General features: G+C 46.3%; 1 long non-coding RNA gene across 1 annotated transcript; it reads left to right on the top strand.

Annotated features, from left to right (window-relative positions):
* Window positions 1-9: 9 nt before the first annotated feature.
* Window positions 10-6,354, top strand: LOC103163849. Its single transcript, XR_004770295.1, has 3 exons — window positions 10-265; window positions 5,319-5,466; window positions 6,139-6,354. It is a non-coding gene; the product is annotated as an uncharacterized LOC103163849 (long non-coding RNA).
* The last annotated feature ends 1,467 nt before the right edge of the window (window positions 6,355-7,821 follow it).

The raw sequence follows: 7,821 nt of genomic DNA, 5'->3' as shown, positions 1-7,821 counted from the left end.
CCGGCGTCGGTGGGCGGAGCCTCGCCGCCCCGCCCTCAAGCCTGGCCTGGCGGGCCTTGCTACTCTAGCCTGGGCAGGAAAGTTGTTGGGCTTGCGGTGGCCTACGTGGGAAGTCCACCCGCCGAGGACGGAAGTGGCGAGCGCGGTCTCCTGGGCCCGAGCCCGAGAGACAGGACTCACCCTGCGTGAAGCCGCAAAAAAATCCTACCCCGGAAACACCTGTCGCTGCGGGCGGTGCTGCGGTTGGACGGTTACTGTTTCCCGGGTAGGTTGCATTTCGCAGAGCAGTGTGCAGAGTGAATGCCAAGGGCAATCCAGAAAACTTCCTTGACCCATCATTGCTTCAACTAGTTCATGCCTCATAATCTCTGAAATTGACAGCTGAGGTCCTCAGTCTTTTTTTTTGTTTTTTTGTTTTGTTTTTTGTTTTTGTTTTTCGAGACAGGGTTTCTCTATGGCTTTGGAGGCTGTCCTGGCACTCGCTCTTGTAGACCAGGCTGGTCTCGAACTCACAGAGATCTGCCTGCCTCTGCCTCTGCCTCTGCCTCTGCCTCTGCCTCTGCCTCCCGACTGCTGGTATTAAAGGCATGAGCCACCAGCGCCCGGCTGAGGTCTACAGTCTTGTGTCAGAGCCCTTTGGCATAGGCGTGCAGAATGTTTTGGACTTTAGAAACTGAGAATGAACATTAAGGTACTGTCTAGAGTCGAAATCTGGGCCCTAACAACCTGCTAGGCTCTTCCCATCCGTCCTTAATAATTGAATAAAAGAGACAACAACAAAAAAGAAAGAGAGAGAGAGAGAGAGAGAGAGAGAGAGAGAGAGAGAGAGAGAGAGAACGATTTATTGGATGGGGCCACATCAGGAAGAAAAAGTTCAGAGGCCCCCTCCAAATTCATCTTTGAGGTACTGACCTGAGGTTTAGGTCTAAACAGGGCAACAGGTACTAGAATGGCCCTTGGCAAGGGGAAGTCTGTCCCAACATGGTCTCTCCTCCAGTCTGTCCTGCAAGGTGGGTGATTCAACAAGGTTCAGAAATGTGTGAAATCTCTTTGCAGGAAATGTTCTCCCCTGGCTAATAACAGGCTTCACCCCCCTACCCAGAAATTCCAGTTCCTTAGGATCGTTTGTTTTAACTGCCTGATAGACAAAGGGAGATGGTTTAAGTGTCTCTCCTCAGAATGGCTTCCTTCCAGGTTGGTTACAAGACTTTTAGGAAATTAAAATTCCTATTCAAATTCAAGAAAGCTATTGGAGCCAGGTGTAATCCAGCTCTCAGGAGACAGAGGCTGGTGGATCTCTGTGAGTTCAAGGCCAGCCTGATCTATAAAGTGAGTTCCAGGACAGCCAGAACTCTGTTACATAGAGACACCCTGTCTCAAAGAACCAAGCCAAGCCAGGCGGTGGTGCCACACGCCTTTAATCCCAGCAGTCAGGAGGCAGAGGCAGGCGGATCTCTCTGAGTTCGAGACCAGCCTGATCTACAAGAGCTAGTTCCAGGACAGCCTCCAAAGCCACAGAGAAACCCTGTCTCAAAAAACCAAAAAAAAAAACAAGGAAAAAGAAATTGGGAGGTTAATGATTCTGTGATCTCTTAATCCAGCTCTAAATAAACATGGAATCAACCCCAACTATCAATAGCTTCACTTTGTCAAAGGGTAATAATAAGATTTGCTCTGATGCCAGGTGGTGTTGGCTCACAGCTTTAGTCCCAGCACTCGAACTGGGGAGGCAGAGGCAGGTGGGTCTCTGTGAGTTCGAGGCCAGCCATGTCTGTTATACAGAGAAACCCTATCTCAAAAAACAAACAAAAAAGATACGCTCTGAGCTGGGCTGTCCTGGAGCTTGCTCTATAGACCAGGCTGGAATTAAACTCAGAGATCTGCCTGGCTCCCCAGTACAGGTATCAAAGGTGTGCACCACCACTGTCCAGCAGAGCACGAGGTTTTTGAAGACAGAAATTACACTCTGGCAAGTTATCAGGCAGGCAGGTAGGTGTGTGTGTGTGTAAACAAGCAATTTGACTGAAGCTAAAATAAGCAGTTATCTGGAGGAGGAGTTTGCACATGCAAGTAGTTTAACAAAAGATAGGTTAAGAGCCGGGCATTGGGTGGCGCATGCCTTTAATCCCAGCACTCGGGAGGCAGAGGCAGGCAGATCTCTGTGAGTTCCAAGCCAGCCTGGTCTACAGAGTAAGTTCCAGGATAAGCTCTAAAGCTACAGAGAAACCCTGTCTCCAAAAACAAACAAACAAGAAAGATAGTTTAAGTTAGCTGGGACAGCTTGACCTTGGGTTCCTAGAATAGAGTTGGGTAGTTATTCATGGGAGATCGAACTGGGTCATCTTGAGGATCCTATTCCAGATCCAGGAGATCAGAAAGAACACAGAAATGTTGGGATCAGTTCTGCTTGAGAGGAAGGCTTGTGCCAGGATGTTTATTAAGTACAGCACTGTATATATTGTTTTTGAGGAAAAAACTGTACAGTCAGCAGAAAACCATCACACAATGGGACAAGATCAACAGGAAGCTAATCAATCAATTATTCACAAAAAGGACACAGGGTTTCTCAGGTACATTACAGACCCAGACACATCATACTAATAACATAACCAGAATCAAATCTTTCCCAAAGTCCTGACCCCAGGTCATTAGTATTCCTGTTTTAGATAAGGAAAACTATTCCTTCTCCAAACATCATAGCCTCAGGGAAAACCTTGGGTTCGCCTGATCCCAACAGCTTCACAACAGCCCTCCCCCCAACCCTCCATCCTGCCCTTCACAGACACTGTATTCTACAGAGACTTTGTGAGTCCCTAGCTAACTGACTTCCCAGGGCCCTGATATCTTACCTGGTAAGTAAGTTTACATCCAAGAGGTACTGTGTTACTCCCTTGCCTGCCTCCTGTCTGGTTCCAGCTCCTGCTATGAAGTCTCTCATCCCCAGAGAGCTAGCCATAAGAGGGCTGGAGAGATGGCTCAGAGGTTAAGAGCACAGGCTGCTCTTCCAGAGCTGCTGAGTTCAATTCCCAGCAACCACGCAGTGGCTCACAACCATCTATAATGTGATCTGGCGCCCTCTTCTGGCATGCAGGCAACATGCAGGCAGAACACTGTATACATAATAAATCTTTACAGGGAAAAAAAAAAAAAAAAGAGGCTCTCCCTGACAAAGAGGCTTTAGCTCTCTTCAGAGACCCCCCCACACACACACACACACACAATGCTATCTGTCTCTAGTCCTGGGGCCTGAACTCTCCTCATTCTGCACATTAACTCTTCTAATAAACTTGTTCCCTAGTAATCTGCCTCACTTTCCTATTAAATAAACAATACCCAAAACCTAATACACCCTGTTAATCCCAAAGATGGGAGGAGAAAGGTCACCAATCAAAATCATCGTGCCAAATTAATTAAACCTGAGGTTCGGCTTAAGAGGTTTAAGTGTGGCAGCGCATGCCCCTAATCCCAGCACTTGGGAGGCAGATGCAGTGAGTTGGAGGCTAGCCTGGTCTACAGATTGAGTTCCAGGACAGCCAGGGCTACACAGAGAAACCCTGTCTCCTAAAGAAAACACAAAACAAACAACAAAAAAAGAGGTCAGCCTTGGATGTGAGAAGATAAGGCTTTTATAGCTCAAGGGTATGGGCGAGTTTACATCGAGAACTTGGTAAGCAAAATAGGTGGGGTTGCAGGAGTAAGTGTTGCAAGATATTTTTTCCACACTGAATCCTAAAATGGCATTATTTACTAGAAAAACTTGTTTCTAGTTGTGGTGTGGCTCAGCCCTAGCACACACCTTTAATCCAAGAGTTTTCTGCTTGAATATTGTAAACAGAATTGAATAAAGTCAACCATAGACCAAGAAAACAAGCAAGCAACACAAACCTCCCCTGTAGTCTCCAAGATACAGTTCTGAAAACTATTGGTATCTGTGTACAACAGGCCACCTGCAAGTACCAAGACAAAGCCATAGAAACCACAAAATGTTCCCTCTCAGCACTGACCAACGAGAATACCTGGTACGCAGGTATTTCATGCCAAAATATGACTTTGAGAAATTCTCCTAATTGTCCCCGAATGTCAACCAATCAGAAAGCAACCCGTACCTACTGATGCAATCTTGTAACTTTTATCTTTGAAACTTAGCAGTAGATAGGGAAGGGAACTTCACCCCCTCTGGAGGCTGCTGCTTGGGCTTGCTAGACAGGGTCCCTCCTGTGGTAGGATAGAACAATTAATAAACCTTGTGCATTTGCATCAGTGGTCTGTCTTTCAGGTCTCTTTGGGAATCCTTGTGACTTGGGCACAACAACATAACCGTTTGAAACAAAGATAGGGTTGCAAGACGGCTCTAAACAACTTTTTGAAACAAAGATATGATTGCTGTTCTTGGAACAGGCTGTACAGAACCATTAGTAGTTAAGGTTACAGGTGGGGCATAGCCCAACCTTTGAAAAACAGGTTTAATCATAAACAGTAATGAACCTAGTATGTCTTATTATAACACACACACAGCACACACGAACATACATTTCATACACAAAATGTACCAACTATATATGTATGTGATTCCTCGTTTCTGGGATCAAACACTTTATGATAAAATAAGGATTGTGGTTCCACACTATTTATACGAGTTTTACACCGTTATAAGAGATTATTTATGGCTGCTATAGCATACAAGAAAAGATTTTTATATAATTAAACTGGCTACAACCAAAAAAAAAGTTACTTACAGAGTTTCTCTAAGATAAAAAAAAACTGATGTTTCTGCACTGAGGCCAGACAGACAAAGAACAGCATGAGGACATGAAAAGGCTTCTTTTCCTCTGAATGAAGTCTCCACCAACTGAGAAACCCAGAAGCTTTGCACAATTAGCATTGCTATACAGGCTGTCAACATGGAGTTAACACTGCTTTCATATATACAAGGCCATTCTCCCTTTCCTGAGTGATCAGAACAAGAACATAGAACAGCTAAAAGCTGCTTTTTCTTTTGTTTTGTTATTGCTGTTTTGTTTTTCGAGACAGAGCTTCTCTGTAACTTTGGAGCCTGTTCTGGAACTCGCTCTGTAGACCAGGTGGGCCCCGAACTCACAGAGATCTGCTTGCCTCTGCCTGCTGAGTGCTGGGATTAAAGGTGTGTGCCACCACCGCCTGGCACTGAGGTTTAGTCTTATCATTTTTGACATATCTGTATAAGCAGGCACATGACTCAGAAGGGGGCTGCTGGGTTTGTCCTTGAAATACTGTGAGGCTGACTTAGGCTCTTTCTCTCTCTCTCTCTTTTTTTTTCCTCCCCTGACCCTGAATATAAGGGTACAGTGGATAATAATAGGCTCTTTGATGGGAGAAGCACCTGTGTGTCCTTCTCAGATGAACTGAAACCTAAATTCATTTGTAAAAGTGGGAGAATTTAACCCCTTCAAGAATGGTATTGTTTGATCAGGGAGCAGAACAATGCAGGTGAGCAAAAGTTCCTTTAAGGTCCATAAATGTGTGAGAGTCAGACTGACTTCAATTTTAGCCCAAGGTCAGGTCAGGATTTAGCAAATATGTCTTTCTCACTTCAGTACCAAGTCAAGCACTAGACAGCCAAACTAGTGACAGTGGCCAAGTCCCTCAAGAGTGAGGAATGGGGAGGAAAAGGAAGAGTTGTAGCTGGGCCTACATTTAGGAACCCTCCCATAAAAATGGAATGATGGGGGCCAGCAAGATGGCTCAGCATGAAAGGGTACCTACTGCCAAGTCTGACATCCTGAGTTCAATACCTGGGATCCCCCCATGGTGGAAGGTGAGAACTGACAACTAAATGTCTTCTTTGGATATGTTAAATGAGGTTTGAAACCTAACAACCTTCACATGTGTGGAGCAGCATTCATGTGTACACACACACACACACACACACACACACACACACACACACACACACGGTGGTGGGGGGTGTGTGACCCGTCCAGCAGGCCAGGTTATTTGTGGGTCTCGAGGGGGTATCACCTAGGGGTCAATGGGGGCAAGAGAGTGAAAGACCCCCCCCCCCCGGGCCGTAGCTTTTCTACTCTGGTCGGCAGCTGGCGGGGCGCGCGCGAATACATCCTTCCCTCCCCAGCACTCTCCCCGACCTTTTGATCCCTGCAGCTGCTGGCCCTCACTCCCCGCCCCGCGCAAGGCCAACCCCCACCGGATCTCTCCGGATCGCTCCGTCCCAAGGCCAGCCATCTGGACCAGCAGAAGATAAGGCCGTTTCGCCTGACTATTAAACCTTGAGAAAATGCTGATTTGATGCTTTTCACTTCTGTACTGTGCCTGTTTTCCCTTATAAAAAGGACCCCCCTTCCGGGGCTCGGGGCTTGGCAAAACAGAAGCTAAGCCCCGGATATCCGTGTTATTAATAAACCCTCTTGCTCTTGCATCCAAAGTTCGTGGTTTCGCTGATTCCTGGGTGTGGGTCTCCTTCTACGAAAGTACCTCTGCGAGGGTCTTTCAAGAGAAAGGAGACCAAGCACATAAAGACAGTCTGAGTCGTATCAAGGTCTCGATTTATTGGGGCTTAGAGTGGGCTTAAATAGCCCTGCAACAATAGAATTGGGGGGAATAATAGAAGGAACAGCAGGTATTTGCTGGGACTGGAACATTCTTCTTGTCAGCCGGAACATCTAGTGGTCTTCCTTGGAACAGCAAACAGAAAAGCTCCAGACCCTTTCTCGGAACAGAAGCAGTTAGCAGTTCCGCTTGGCCAAACCGTATCTAATTACAGGTTACAGGAAGCTCACAGAGCTGGCTTTAAGCTGCAAACTTAAAGGTCATTAAAAGTCTTACAAAGGTGGGCTTTTAAGCCTCGTAGTTTTGGGCCCACGGCCCCTTACATCTCCCCCTTATTTTTTTCCTTTACAAAGGAGGGAGGTGAGGACTAGGCCACAGGTAGCATTCTTAGGAGGTCTTTGTTCATGACCGTCTCTGTCTTAGGTTAGTTCGACCTTGCCACCTCACTGACTTTACCCGTCTTCGGGTGATAAAAACCCGCCATCCAGGGGTCCCATGTCTTGGGTTAGTCAAGGAGGGAAGGAAGTTGCCCGTCATTGAGGTGGCCATTTGTACCCGGGGCTACCAGTGTTGCATGCCTAGGGATGGCAAGTATGGCTCTAAAGCCTGTGACTAGACCTTTAACAGTTTAGAAAAATTAAGCCTCTCTTGATGGCCCAAGGGGTTGCCTGGTTCGCTCTGCTCGTTACGCTGCTCGTCACCTGGGTTCTGGATCCGGTGATACTGTACGGAGACAAAATCTTTAGGGAGAAGTGAATCTATCTGACTTTTTATAAAGCGAGTCATTCTTTGGAGAGCTCACGGGCCAAAAGAAATCAGCAGCAATAGTCCTATAAGAGGCCCCAGGAGAGATGGTAGCAAAGTAGAAAGCCAGGGGGAGGTTGAAAATCAATTTTTATGCCAGGACTCTTGTTTCTCTGTTTCTTTCTATCCTCTAGATTTTTCTTTATTTTTTCTATACTATCTTGTACTAACCCAGTTTTATCTTTGTAAAAACAGCACTCTTCTTTAAGAGCTGCACAGAGTCTGCCTTCTTTGAGGAAAATTAAATCCAGTCCTCTCCTGTTTTGCAGTACCACTTCTGACAGGTAGACCAGAGGGTCCTTTAGATTTTTGGAGTCCTGTTTGTAGTTCTTTTATATCTTTATCTACTGCTTGGGACAATTGAGTCAAATGTGCATATTGCTGTTTGGAAGTTATTAGGGAAGCTATTCCTGTCCCGGCTCCAGCTGCCCTTAAGCCCAGCATGACAGCTAAGGTGATGGCTGAAATGGACTC

Source organism: Cricetulus griseus, chromosome 5 (genome assembly GCF_003668045.3).
Source record: "Cricetulus griseus strain 17A/GY chromosome 5, alternate assembly CriGri-PICRH-1.0, whole genome shotgun sequence".
Lineage (NCBI taxonomy): Eukaryota > Metazoa > Chordata > Mammalia > Rodentia > Cricetidae > Cricetulus > Cricetulus griseus.
The sequence above is the reverse complement of the archived record's forward strand: the minus strand, read 5'-3'. Positions and strand labels throughout refer to the sequence as shown.